This window comes from Heterodontus francisci, chromosome 22 (assembly GCF_036365525.1).
Source record: "Heterodontus francisci isolate sHetFra1 chromosome 22, sHetFra1.hap1, whole genome shotgun sequence".
In the NCBI taxonomy this organism is placed as follows: Eukaryota; Metazoa; Chordata; class Chondrichthyes; order Heterodontiformes; family Heterodontidae; genus Heterodontus; species Heterodontus francisci.
This window is the reverse complement of record NC_090392.1, coordinates 35,752,714-35,765,261: the sequence shown is the minus strand read 5'-3', so window position 1 is coordinate 35,765,261 and position 12,548 is coordinate 35,752,714. Positions and strand designations below refer to the sequence as shown.

General features: G+C 44.0%; 4 non-coding genes across 4 annotated transcripts; all 4 read left to right on the top strand.

The window, feature by feature from the left end:
• Nucleotides 1-1,342: 1,342 nt before the first annotated feature.
• trnav-cac (transfer RNA valine (anticodon CAC)) lies at nucleotides 1,343-1,415 on the top strand. Its single transcript has one exon. It is a non-coding gene; the product is annotated as a tRNA-Val (tRNA).
• Nucleotides 1,416-4,812: 3,397 nt separating this feature from the next.
• Nucleotides 4,813-4,885, top strand: trnav-cac (transfer RNA valine (anticodon CAC)). Its single transcript has one exon. It is a non-coding gene; the product is annotated as a tRNA-Val (tRNA).
• A 3,406-nt stretch (nucleotides 4,886-8,291) lies between these two features.
• Nucleotides 8,292-8,364, top strand: trnav-cac (transfer RNA valine (anticodon CAC)). The gene has a single exon. It is a non-coding gene; the product is annotated as a tRNA-Val (tRNA).
• Nucleotides 8,365-11,761: 3,397 nt separating this feature from the next.
• trnav-cac (transfer RNA valine (anticodon CAC)) lies at nucleotides 11,762-11,834 on the top strand. Its single transcript has one exon. It is a non-coding gene; the product is annotated as a tRNA-Val (tRNA).
• The last annotated feature ends 714 nt before the right edge of the window (nucleotides 11,835-12,548 follow it).

The following is a 12,548-nucleotide window of genomic DNA, read 5'->3' as shown; positions in this document are numbered from 1 at the left end:
AAGCGACCGGAAGCTCAGGGTCCTGCTTGCGGACTGAGCCGACGTATTCCGCAAAGCGGTCACCCAGTCTGCGTTTGGTCTCCCCAATAAACATGAATATACATGAATTGGATTTAGGCGCCAGTATGTTGCAAAACAAGAAGAAAGAAAAGCACAAATGCCATTAACTCTGACTTTGCAAATGATTCACTGAAAAATTCTTTCATTTGCTGGAAAAGATGACTATTGTGCATCTGAAAATGGGCACCATGGAATTGTGTTGCAGACTGACCTGTTTTCTTATATTTGCCTGTCATCTATACAATTCAATTTGTGTTGGATATTGCTGAGAATCTCATTTCAAGATGAGGGCACAGATATTATTAGAATCCTACTGAAAGCCTAAACCTGGAACAAATACTGTGTTACATGGATTGCAACGTTTCGAGGGCTGTGCAGCTAAGGTGAGGAAGACAGGAATGATGTGTTTGATGATTGCGTGGAATGCATTGCAAACTTGGGTTACGTTGCTTGATTTCATTCTACACCTTGAAATTCAGAAACAAGTGAGGCACCAGGTGGAAACCAACAGCTGTCTCTGTGGAAGAGGGGACATGGCTTCCTAATCTAACCATTTGAACTCTGCAAACATTCTGCTGGATCTGAACTGCCCTGTATACCAAGGCCAATTTGTATGCTATATAAATTGTCATGCCCAGACTATGCAGAGGACTCCAGGTGGGGTCCAACCAGGACATGATATAGCTGCAGTGAAGCTTCGCCCCCATTATATAACTGCCTCTGTTACGCATTCTACTGCGAGGGTAATCACATTGTATGTAGCAACTCAGCAAAATAAGGACTCATTTGATCAAAATAAAGAGTTTAAAAACACAAATATGTGTCAGTGCAATCAGTAAATAATGAGAAATGAAATCCAGAAGTTGGCAAGAATCCCAAGTGGATGTCTTGGTGTGGTTGGGGAAGGGAATCTTTGTCAATGATGGCACACTGTGCATTAACACTGCAGCAGCTGCTGCACCTCTTACAAACTTAGTTTCTTAAGGTAGAGTTTAAAAAAAAAGGGAATTGGATAATTGCATGAAAGGAGAGGCAAAGAAAAGCAGAGCTAAGGAAGTGGGCCCAACTGGCAAGTCTTTGAAAAAACTGGCAATGATACGATGGCCTGAATGGACTGGCGATGTGTTGTGCACTGCTGATCGTCCATGGCTGGGTCAATACCTCTGCAGCCTTGCGAAATGTCACAGTGGAATTGCATTTCAATGAAACAAGCAGCACAAATCGATTAAGACTGTACAGTTTAACAATACTTGCAGCTTCCTCAGCGCTGCAACTGTGTTGAGTTTCTGTAGTGTAGTGGTGATCACGTTTGCCTCACACGCAAAAGGTCCCCAGTTCGAAACTGGGCAGAAACATTTTCAAAACCAACCCGAACATCTTCGCAAGAAATGTGCAATCATTGACATTCCCCATGAACACAACACAATTTCTCAAAGCTCTCTTTCTCTTGCACATTGTGTGCACAATGCCTTGCACTCGCTCCTCTTTCTAGTCCTGATGCTGCAGAAAGTTCCTCAAAACCGAGCAGTGACACTTTATTTGGCTCAGATTAGAATAGAAACCTGCAACACGAGCTTGCGAAGTATCAGCGAATCTTTGTCTCATTTCAGACGAGGCAAAAGCACATCAGCAATTCACTTTCACCAGCTCCACAGTCGTTGAGACAGGGGCACGCTGCAATATTTTGACCCGCACTGTCCAATTACTCGCTGTCAGCAGCAAGTGGCGTCTGCTGCCTCAATCAACAGGTTATTGGCCATCTCGGGGAGGTAAAATAGCACAACCCGGGCCAAATCTCCCCATCAACCAAGCACCGGCTCAGCAAAACGTAGGCACATGATATCCGGGTCTCTGAACCTCCGAGCAGCTCTGACAGAACAGCCAAGTGACTGAAACTTTCTTTGAGTTGCAATGATGAATCTCCGGTGGAAACAAGTTGGGGGAAATTGCTCCTCCTGAACATTTCTTCTTGGTGAAAAGGGGCAAAAAATCCTTTTCAATTTAACCACTGCTGCAGCAGATTCTTGGTGTCTGAAGCACCTTGATAACCCAGCTCTTAACATGCAGCCGCAATTATGACAAGGGGTAAAGGTTCATGACACGCAGAGGGGGAAAATTTATTTAAGTTATGACAGTCGCTCACAGATTTAATAGCGTTTTGTTCAGTCAGTAACAGAGACATACCTGGATTTATTGATGCAGATTAACATAACTATTCAGCGTCACGCAGAGCCGCTAGGAGTACTTTGCCTCCCTTCAAGACGGACACAGCTGATTCTGTAACTGAAGCTAAGGAAACAGGCAGACCTGCCAAATTATCATTTTATTTTGTTCTTCATTCGGCAAGTAACAGGAACACTAACAAGGTGGCGTTGAAAATGAGATGCACTGCGGCTCCGCTCAATATCAAAGTGCTCCTTCATATTGAACCGAGGAAGAATATACATGAATAAAAGCAAAATACTGTGGATGCTGGAAATCTGAAAAAAAAACAAGAAATTCTGGAAATACTCAGCACGACTGGCAGCATCTGTGGAGACAGAAGCAGAGTTAACATTTCGGCTCAGTGACCCTTCTTCAGAACTGGCAAATATTAGAAACGTCAAAGGTTAGAAGCAAGTAAAGCGGGGGTGGAGCAAGAGATAACAAAGGAGAAGGTGTAGATTGGACAAGGCCACAGAATAGCTGACCAGAAGGTCATGGAGCAAAGGCAAACAATATGTTAATGGTGTGTTGAAAGACAAAGCATTAGTACAGAGAGGACTGTTAATGGACTGAAAATTGAACAGCAGCAAGTACAAACAGGAAAAAAAACAGTGGGTAAGCAAACTGAACAAACTAAGATGAAATAAAATAAACATACAAAAAAATGTAAAAAATGTAAAAATGAAAAATAACAAAAAATGAAAGTAAAATGGGGGCCCCGTCATGCTCTGGAATTATTGAACTCAATATTCAGTCCGGCACGCTCTCGTGTGCAGTGGTTCACACCGCAGCCTCACAGCTCCAGCGACCCGCTTTCAATTCTGGGCACTGCCTGCGTGGTGTTTGCAAGTTCTCCCTGTGTCTGCGTGGGATTCCTCTGGGTGCTCCGGTTTCCTCCCACATGCCAAAGACTGGCTGCTTGATAGGTTAATTGGCCATTATAAATTGCCCCTCGTATAGGGAGGTGGTAGGGAAATATAGGGAAGGTGGGGATGTGGTAGGAATATGGAATTCGTGTCGGATTAGTATAAATGGGTGGTCGATGGTCAGCACAGACTCGGTGGGCCGAAGGGCCTGTTTCACTGCTGCATCACCAAACTAAACTAATCGGTCAACGGGATGCTGTTTTTCGAGCTTGTGTTGATGTTCACTGGAACACTGAGGCAATCCCAGGATAGAGATGTGAGCATGAGAGCAGTGGGCAGTCTTGAAATGGCAAGCAACCGGAAGCTCAGGGTCCTGCTTGCGGACTGAGCCGATGTCTTCCGCAAAGCGGTCACCCAGTCTGCGTTTGGTCTCCCCAATAAACATGAATATACATGAATTGGATTTAGGCGCCAGTATGTTGCAAAACAAGAAGAAAGAAAAGCACAAATGCCATTAACTCTGACTTTGCAAATGATTCACTGAAAAATTCTTTCCTTTGCTGGAAAAGATGACTATTGTGCATCTGAAAATGGGCACCATGGGATTGTGTTGCATACTGACCTGTTTTCTTATATTTGCCTGTCATCTGTGCAATTCAATTTGTGTTGGATATTGCTGAGAATCTCATTTCAAGATGAGGGCACAGATATTATTATAATCCTACTGAAAGCCTAAACCTGGAACAAATCCTGTGTTACATGGATTGCAACTTATCGAGGGCTGTGCAGCTAAGGTGAGGAAGACAGGAATGATGTGTTTGATGATTGCGTGGAATGCATTGCAAACTTGGGTTACGTTGCTTGATTTCATTCTACACCTTGAAATTCAGAAACAAGTGAGGCACCAGGTGGAAACCAACAGCTGTCTCTGTGGAAGAGGGGACATGGCTTCCTAATCTAACCATTTGAACTCTGCAAACATTCTGCTGGATCTGAACTGCCCTGTATACCAAGGCCAATTTGTATACTATATAAATTGGCATGCCCAGACTATGCAGTGGGGTCCAACCAGGACATTATATAGCTGCAGTGAAGCTTCGCCCCCATTATATAACTGCCTCTGTTACGCATTCTACTGCGAGGGTAATCACATTGTATGTAGCATCTCAGCAAAATAAGGACTCATTTGATCAAAATAAAGAGTTTAAAAACACAAATATGTGTCAGTGCAATCAGTAAATAATGAGAAATGAAATCCAGAAGTTGGCAAGAATCCCAAGTGGATGTCTTGGTGTGGTTGGGGAAGGGAATCTTTGTCAATGATGGCACACTGTGCATTAACACTGCAGCAGCTGCTGCACCTCTTACAAACTTAGTTTCTTAAGTGAGAGTTTAAAAAAAAGGGAATTGGATAATTGCATGAAAGGAGAGGCAAAGAAAAGCAGAGCTAAGGAAGTGGGCCCAAATGGCAAGTCTTTCAAAAAACTGGCAATGGTACGATGGCCTGAATGGACTGGCGATGTGTTGTGCACTGCTGATCGTCCATGGCTGGGTCAATACCTCTGCAGCCTTGCGAAATGTCACAGTGGAATTGCATTTCAATGAAACAAGCACCACAAATCGATTAAGACTGTACAGTTTAACAATACTTGCAGCTTCCTCAGTGCTGCAACTGTGTTGAGTTTCTGTAGTGTAGTGGTGATCACGTTTGCCTCACACGCACAAGGTCCTCAGTTCTAAACTGAGCAGAAACATTTTCAAAACTAACCCAAACATCTTAGCAAGAAATATGCAATCATTGACATTCCCCATTAACACAACACAATTTCTCAAAGCTCTCTTTCTCTTGCACATTGTGTGCACAATGCCTTGCACTCGCTCCTCTTTCTAGTCCTGATGCTGCAGAAAGACCTTCAAAACCGAGCAGTGACACTTTATTTGGCTCAGATTAGAATAGAAACCTGCAACACGAGCTTGCGAAGTAACAGCGAATCTTTGTCTCATTTCAGACGAGGCGAAAGCACATCAGCAATTCACTTTCACCAGCTCCACAGTCGTTGAGACAGGGGCACGCTGCAATATTTTGACCCGCACTGTCCAATTACTCGCTGTCAGCAGCAAGAGGCGTCTGCTGCCTGAATCAACAGGTTACTGGCCATCTCGGGGAGGTAAAATAGCACAACCCGGGCCAAATCTCCCCAGAAACCAAGCACCGGCTCAGCAAAACGTAGGCACATGATATCCGGGTCACTGAACCTCCGAGCAGCTCTCACAGAACACCCAAGTGACTGAAACTTTCTTTGAGTTGCAATGATGAATCTCCGGTGGAAACAAGTTGGGGGAAATTGCTCCTCCTGAACATTTCTTCTTGGGTAAAAGGGGCAAAAATCCTTTTCAATTTAACCACTGCTGCAGCAGATTCTTGGTGTCTTAAGCACCTTGATAACGCAGCTCTTAACATGCAGCCGCAATTATGACAAGGGGTAAAGGTTCATGACACGCAGAGGGGAAAAAGTTATTTAAGTTATGACAGTCGCTCACAGACTTATTAGCGTTTTGTTCAGTCAGTAACAGAGACATACCTGGATTTATTGATGCAGATTAACATAACTATTCAGCGTCACGCAGAGCCGCCAGGAGTACTTTGCCTCCCTTAAAGACGGACACGGCTGATTCTGTAACTGAAGCTAAGGAAACAGGCAGACCTGCCAAATTATCATTTTATTTTGTTCTTCATTCGGCAAGTAACAGGAACACTAACAAGGTGGCGTTGAAAATGAGATGCACTGCGGCTCCGCTCAATATTAAAGCGCTCCTTCATATTGAACTGAGGAAGAATATACATGAATAAAAGCAAAATACTGTGGATGCTGGAAATCTGAAATAAAAACAAGAAATTCTGGAAATACTCAGCACGACTGGCAGCATCTGTGGAGACAGAAGCAGAGTTAACATTTCGGCTCAGTGACCCTTCTTCAGAACTGGCAAATATTAGAAATGTCAAAGGTTAGAAGAAAGTAAAGCGGGGGTGGAGCAAGAGATAACAAAGGAGGTGTAGATTGGACAAGGCCACAGAATAGCTGACCCGAAGGTCATGGAGCAAAGGCAAACAATATGTTAATGGTGTGTTGAAAGACAAAGCATTAGTACAGAGAGGACTGTTAATGGACTGAAAATTGAACAGCAGCAAGTACAAACAGGAAAAAAAACAGTGGGTAAGCAAACTGAACAAACTAAGATGAAATAAAATAAACATACAAAAAAATGTAAAAAATGTAAAAATGAAAAATAACAAAAAATGAAAGTAAAATGGGGGCCCCGTCATGCTCTGGAATTATTGAACTCAATATTCAGTCCGGCACGCTCTCGTGTGCAGTGGTTCACACCGCAGCCTCTCAGCTCCAGCGACCCGCCTTCAATTCTGGGCACTGCCTGCGTGGTGTTTGCAAGTTCTCCCTGTGTCTGCGTGGGATTCCTCTGGGTGCTCCGGTTTCCTCCCACATGCCAAAGACTGGCTGCTTGATAGGTTAATTGGCCATTATAAATTGCCCCTCGTATAGGGAGGTGGTAGGGAAATATAGGGAAGGTGGGGATGTGGTAGGAATATGGAATTCGTGTCGGATTAGTATAAATGGGTGGTCGATGGTCAGCACAGACTCGGTGGGCCGAAGGGCCTGTTTCACTGCTGTATCACCAAACTAAACTAATCGGTCAACGGGATGCTGTTTTTCGAGCTTGTGTTGATGTTCATTGGAACACTGAGGCAATCCCAGGATAGAGATGTGAGCATGAGAGCAGTGGGCAGTCTTGAAATGGCAAGCGACCGGAAGCTCAGGGTCCTGCTTGCGGACTGAGCCGACGTCTTCCGCAAAGCGGTCACCCAGTCTGCGTTTGGTCTCCCCAATAAACATGAATATACATGAATTGGATTTAGGCGCCAGTATGTTGCAAAACAAGAAGAAAGAAAAGCACAAATGCCATTAACTCTGACTTTGCAAATGATTCACTGAAAAATTCTTTCATTTGCTGGAAAAGATGACTATTGTGCATCTGAAAATGGGCACCATGGAATTGTGTTGCAGACTGACCTGTTTTCTTATATTTGCCTGTCATCTATACAATTCAATTTGTGTTGGATATTGCTGAGAATCTCATTTCAAGATGAGGGCACAGATATTATTAGAATCCTACTGAAAGCCTAAACCTGGAACAAATACTGTGTTACATGGATTGCAACGTTTCGAGGGCTGTGCAGCTAAGGTGAGGAAGACAGGAATGATGTGTTTGATGATTGCGTGGAATGCATTGCAAACTTGGGTTACGTTGCTTGATTTCATTCTACACCTTGAAATTCAGAAACAAGTGAGGCACCAGGTGGAAACCAACAGCTGTCTCTGTGGAAGAGGGGACATGGCTTCCTAATCTAACCATTTGAACTCTGCAAACATTCTGCTGGATCTGAACTGCCCTGTATACCAAGGCCAATTTGTATGCTATATAAATTGTCATGCCCAGACTATGCAGAGGACTCCAGGTGGGGTCCAACCAGGACATGATATAGCTGCAGTGAAGCTTCGCCCCCATTATATAACTGCCTCTGTTACGCATTCTACTGCGAGGGTAATCACATTGTATGTAGCAACTCAGCAAAGTAAGGACTCATTTGATCAAAATAAAGAGTTTAAAAACACAAATATGTGTCAGTGCAATCAGTAAATAATGAGAAATGAAATCCAGAAGTTGGCAAGAATCCCAAGTGGATGTCTTGGTGTGGTTGGGGAAGGGAATCTTTGTCAATGATGGCACACTGTGCATTAACACTGCAGCAGCTGCTGCACCTCTTACAAACTTAGTTTCTTAAGGTAGAGTTTAAAAAAAAAGGGAATTGGATAATTGCATGAAAGGAGAGGCAAAGAAAAGCAGAGCTAAGGAAGTGGGCCCAACTGGCAAGTCTTTGAAAAAAACTGGCAATGATACGATGGCCTGAATGGACTGGCGATGTGTTGTGCACTGCTGATCGTCCATGGCTGGGTCAATACCTCTGCAGCCTTGCGAAATGTCACAGTGGAATTGCATTTCAATGAAACAAGCAGCACAAATCGATTAAGACTGTACAGTTTAACAATACTTGCAGCTTCCTCAGCGCTGCAACTGTGTTGAGTTTCTGTAGTGTAGTGGTGATCACGTTTGCCTCACACGCAAAAGGTCCCCAGTTCGAAACTGGCCAGAAACATTTTCAAAACCAACCCGAACATCTTCGCAAGAAATGTGCAATCATTGACATTCCCCATGAACACAACACAATTTCTCAAAGCTCTCTTTCTCTTGCACATTGTGTGCACAATGCCTTGCACTCGCTCCTCTTTCTAGTCCTGATGCTGCAGAAAGTTCCTCAAAACCGAGCAGTGACACTTTATTTGGCTCAGATTAGAATAGAAACCTGCAACACGAGCTTGCGAAGTATCAGCGAATCTTTGTCTCATTTCAGACGAGGCAAAAGCACATCAGCAATTCACTTTCACCAGCTCCACAGTCGTTGAGACAGGGGCACGCTGCAATATTTTGACCCGCACTGTCCAATTACTCGCTGTCAGCAGCAAGTGGCGTCTGCTGCCTCAATCAACAGGTTATTGGCCATCTCGGGGAGGTAAAATAGCACAACCCGGGCCAAATCTCCCCATCAACCAAGCACCGGCTCAGCAAAACGTAGGCACATGATATCCGGGTCTCTGAACCTCCGAGCAGCTCTGACAGAACAGCCAAGTGACTGAAACTTTCTTTGAGTTGCAATGATGAATCTCCGGTGGAAACAAGTTGGGGGAAATTGCTCCTCCTGAACATTTCTTCTTGGTGAAAAGGGGCAAAAAATCCTTTTCAATTTAACCACTGCTGCAGCAGATTCTTGGTGTCTGAAGCACCTTGATAACCCAGCTCTTAACATGCAGCCGCAATTATGACAAGGGGTAAAGGTTCATGACACGCAGAGGGGGAAAATTTATTTAAGTTATGACAGTCGCTCACAGATTTAATAGCGTTTTGTTCAGTCAGTAACAGAGACATACCTGGATTTATTGATGCAGATTAACATAACTATTCAGCGTCACGCAGAGCCGCTAGGAGTACTTTGCCTCCCTTCAAGACGGACACAGCTGATTCTGTAACTGAAGCTAAGGAAACAGGCAGACCTGCCAAATTATCATTTTATTTTGTTCTTCATTCGGCAAGTAACAGGAACACTAACAAGGTGGCGTTGAAAATGAGATGCACTGCGGCTCCGCTCAATATCAAAGCGCTCCTTCATATTGAACCGAGGAAGAATATACATGAATAAAAGCAAAATACTGTGGATGCTGGAAATCTGAAAAAAAAACAAGAAATTCTGGAAATACTCAGCACGACTGGCAGCATCTGTGGAGACAGAAGCAGAGTTAACATTTCGGCTCAGTGACCCTTCTTCAGAACTGGCAAATATTAGAAACGTCAAAGGTTAGAAGCAAGTAAAGCGGGGGTGGAGCAAGAGATAACAAAGGAGAAGGTGTAGATTGGACAAGGCCACAGAATAGCTGACCAGAAGGTCATGGAGCAAAGGCAAACAATATGTTAATGGTGTGTTGAAAGACAAAGCATTAGTACAGAGAGGACTGTTAATGGACTGAAAATTGAACAGCAGCAAGTACAAACAGGAAAAAAAACAGTGGGTAAGCAAACTGAACAAACTAAGATGAAATAAAATAAACATACAAAAAAATGTAAAAAATGTAAAAATGAAAAATAACAAAAAATGAAAGTAAAATGGGGGCCCCGTCATGCTCTGGAATTATTGAACTCAATATTCAGTCCGGCACGCTCTCGTGTGCAATGGTTCACACCGCAGCCTCACAGCTCCAGCGACCCGCTTTCAATTCTGGGCACTGCCTGCGTGGTGTTTGCAAGTTCTCCCTGTGTCTGCGTGGGATTCCTCTGGGTGCTCCGGTTTCCTCCCACATGCCAAAGACTGGCTGCTTGATAGGTTAATTGGCCATTATAAATTGCCCCTCGTATAGGGAGGTGGTAGGGAAATATAGGGAAGGTGGGGATGTGGTAGGAATATGGAATTCGTGTCGGATTAGTATAAATGGGTGGTCGATGGTCAGCACAGACTCGGTGGGCCGAAGGGCCTGTTTCACTGCTGCATCACCAAACTAAACTAATCGGTCAACGGGATGCTGTTTTTCGAGCTTGTGTTGATGTTCACTGGAACACTGAGGCAATCCCAGGATAGAGATGTGAGCATGAGAGCAGTGGGCAGTCTTGAAATGGCAAGCAACCGGAAGCTCAGGGTCCTGCTTGCGGACTGAGCCGATGTCTTCCGCAAAGCGGTCACCCAGTCTGCGTTTGGTCTCCCCAATAAACATGAATATACATGAATTGGATTTAGGCGCCAGTATGTTGCAAAACAAGAAGAAAGAAAAGCACAAATGCCATTAACTCTGACTTTGCAAATGATTCACTGAAAAATTCTTTCCTTTGCTGGAAAAGATGACTATTGTGCATCTGAAAATGGGCACCATGGGATTGTGTTGCATACTGACCTGTTTTCTTATATTTGCCTGTCATCTGTGCAATTCAATTTGTGTTGGATATTGCTGAGAATCTCATTTCAAGATGAGGGCACAGATATTATTATAATCCTACTGAAAGCCTAAACCTGGAACAAATCCTGTGTTACATGGATTGCAACTTATCGAGGGCTGTGCAGCTAAGGTGAGGAAGACAGGAATGATGTGTTTGATGATTGCGTGGAATGCATTGCAAACTTGGGTTACGTTGCTTGATTTCATTCTACACCTTGAAATTCAGAAACAAGTGAGGCACCAGGTGGAAACCAACAGCTGTCTCTGTGGAAGAGGGGACATGGCTTCCTAATCTAACCATTTGAACTCTGCAAACATTCTGCTGGATCTGAACTGCCCTGTATACCAAGGCCAATTTGTATACTATATAAATTGGCATGCCCAGACTATGCAGTGGGGTCCAACCAGGACATTATATAGCTGCAGTGAAGCTTCGCCCCCATTATATAACTGCCTCTGTTACGCATTCTACTGCGAGGGTAATCACATTGTATGTAGCATCTCAGCAAAATAAGGACTCATTTGATCAAAATAAAGAGTTTAAAAACACAAATATGTGTCAGTGCAATCAGTAAATAATGAGAAATGAAATCCAGAAGTTGGCAAGAATCCCAAGTGGATGTCTTGGTGTGGTTGGGGAAGGGAATCTTTGTCAATGATGGCACACTGTGCATTAACACTGCAGCAGCTGCTGCACCTCTTACAAACTTAGTTTCTTAAGTGAGAGTTTAAAAAAAAGGGAATTGGATAATTGCATGAAAGGAGAGGCAAAGAAAAGCAGAGCTAAGGAAGTGGGCCCAAATGGCAAGTCTTTCAAAAAACTGGCAATGGTACGATGGCCTGAATGGACTGGCGATGTGTTGTGCACTGCTGATCGTCCATGGCTGGGTCAATACCTCTGCAGCCTTGCGAAATGTCACAGTGGAATTGCATTTCAATGAAACAAGCACCACAAATCGATTAAGACTGTACAGTTTAACAATACTTGCAGCTTCCTCAGTGCTGCAACTGTGTTGAGTTTCTGTAGTGTAGTGGTAATCACATTTGCCTCACACGCCAAAGGTCCTCAGTTCGAAACTGAGCAGAAACATTTTCAAAACTAACCCAAACATCTTAGCAAGAAATATGCAATCATTGACATTCCCCATTAACACAACACAATTTCTCAAAGCTCTCTTTCTCTTGCACATTGTGTGCACAATGCCTTGCACTCGCTCCTCTTTCTAGTCCTGATGCTGCAGAAAGACCTTCAAAACCGAGCAGTGACACTTTATTTGGCTCAGATTAGAATAGAAACCTGCAACACGAGCTTGCGAAGTAACAGCGAATCTTTGTCTCATTTCAGACGAGGCGAAAGCACATCAGCAATTCACTTTCACCAGCTCCACAGTCGTTGAGACAGGGGCACGCTGCAATATTTTGACCCGCACTGTCCAATTACTCGCTGTCAGCAGCAAGAGGCGTCTGCTGCCTGAATCAACAGGTTACTGGCCATCTCGGGGAGGTAAAATAGCACAACCCGGGCCAAATCTCCCCAGAAACCAAGCACCGGCTCAGCAAAACGTAGGCACATGATATCCGGGTCACTGAACCTCCGAGCAGCTCTCACAGAACACCCAAGTGACTGAAACTTTCTTTGAGTTGCAATGATGAATCTCCGGTGGAAACAAGTTGGGGGAAATTGCTCCTCCTGAACATTTCTTCTTGGGTAAAAGGGGCAAAAATCCTTTTCAATTTAACCACTGCTGCAGCAGATTCTTGGTGTCTTAAGCACCTTGATAACGCAGCTCTTAACATGCAGCCG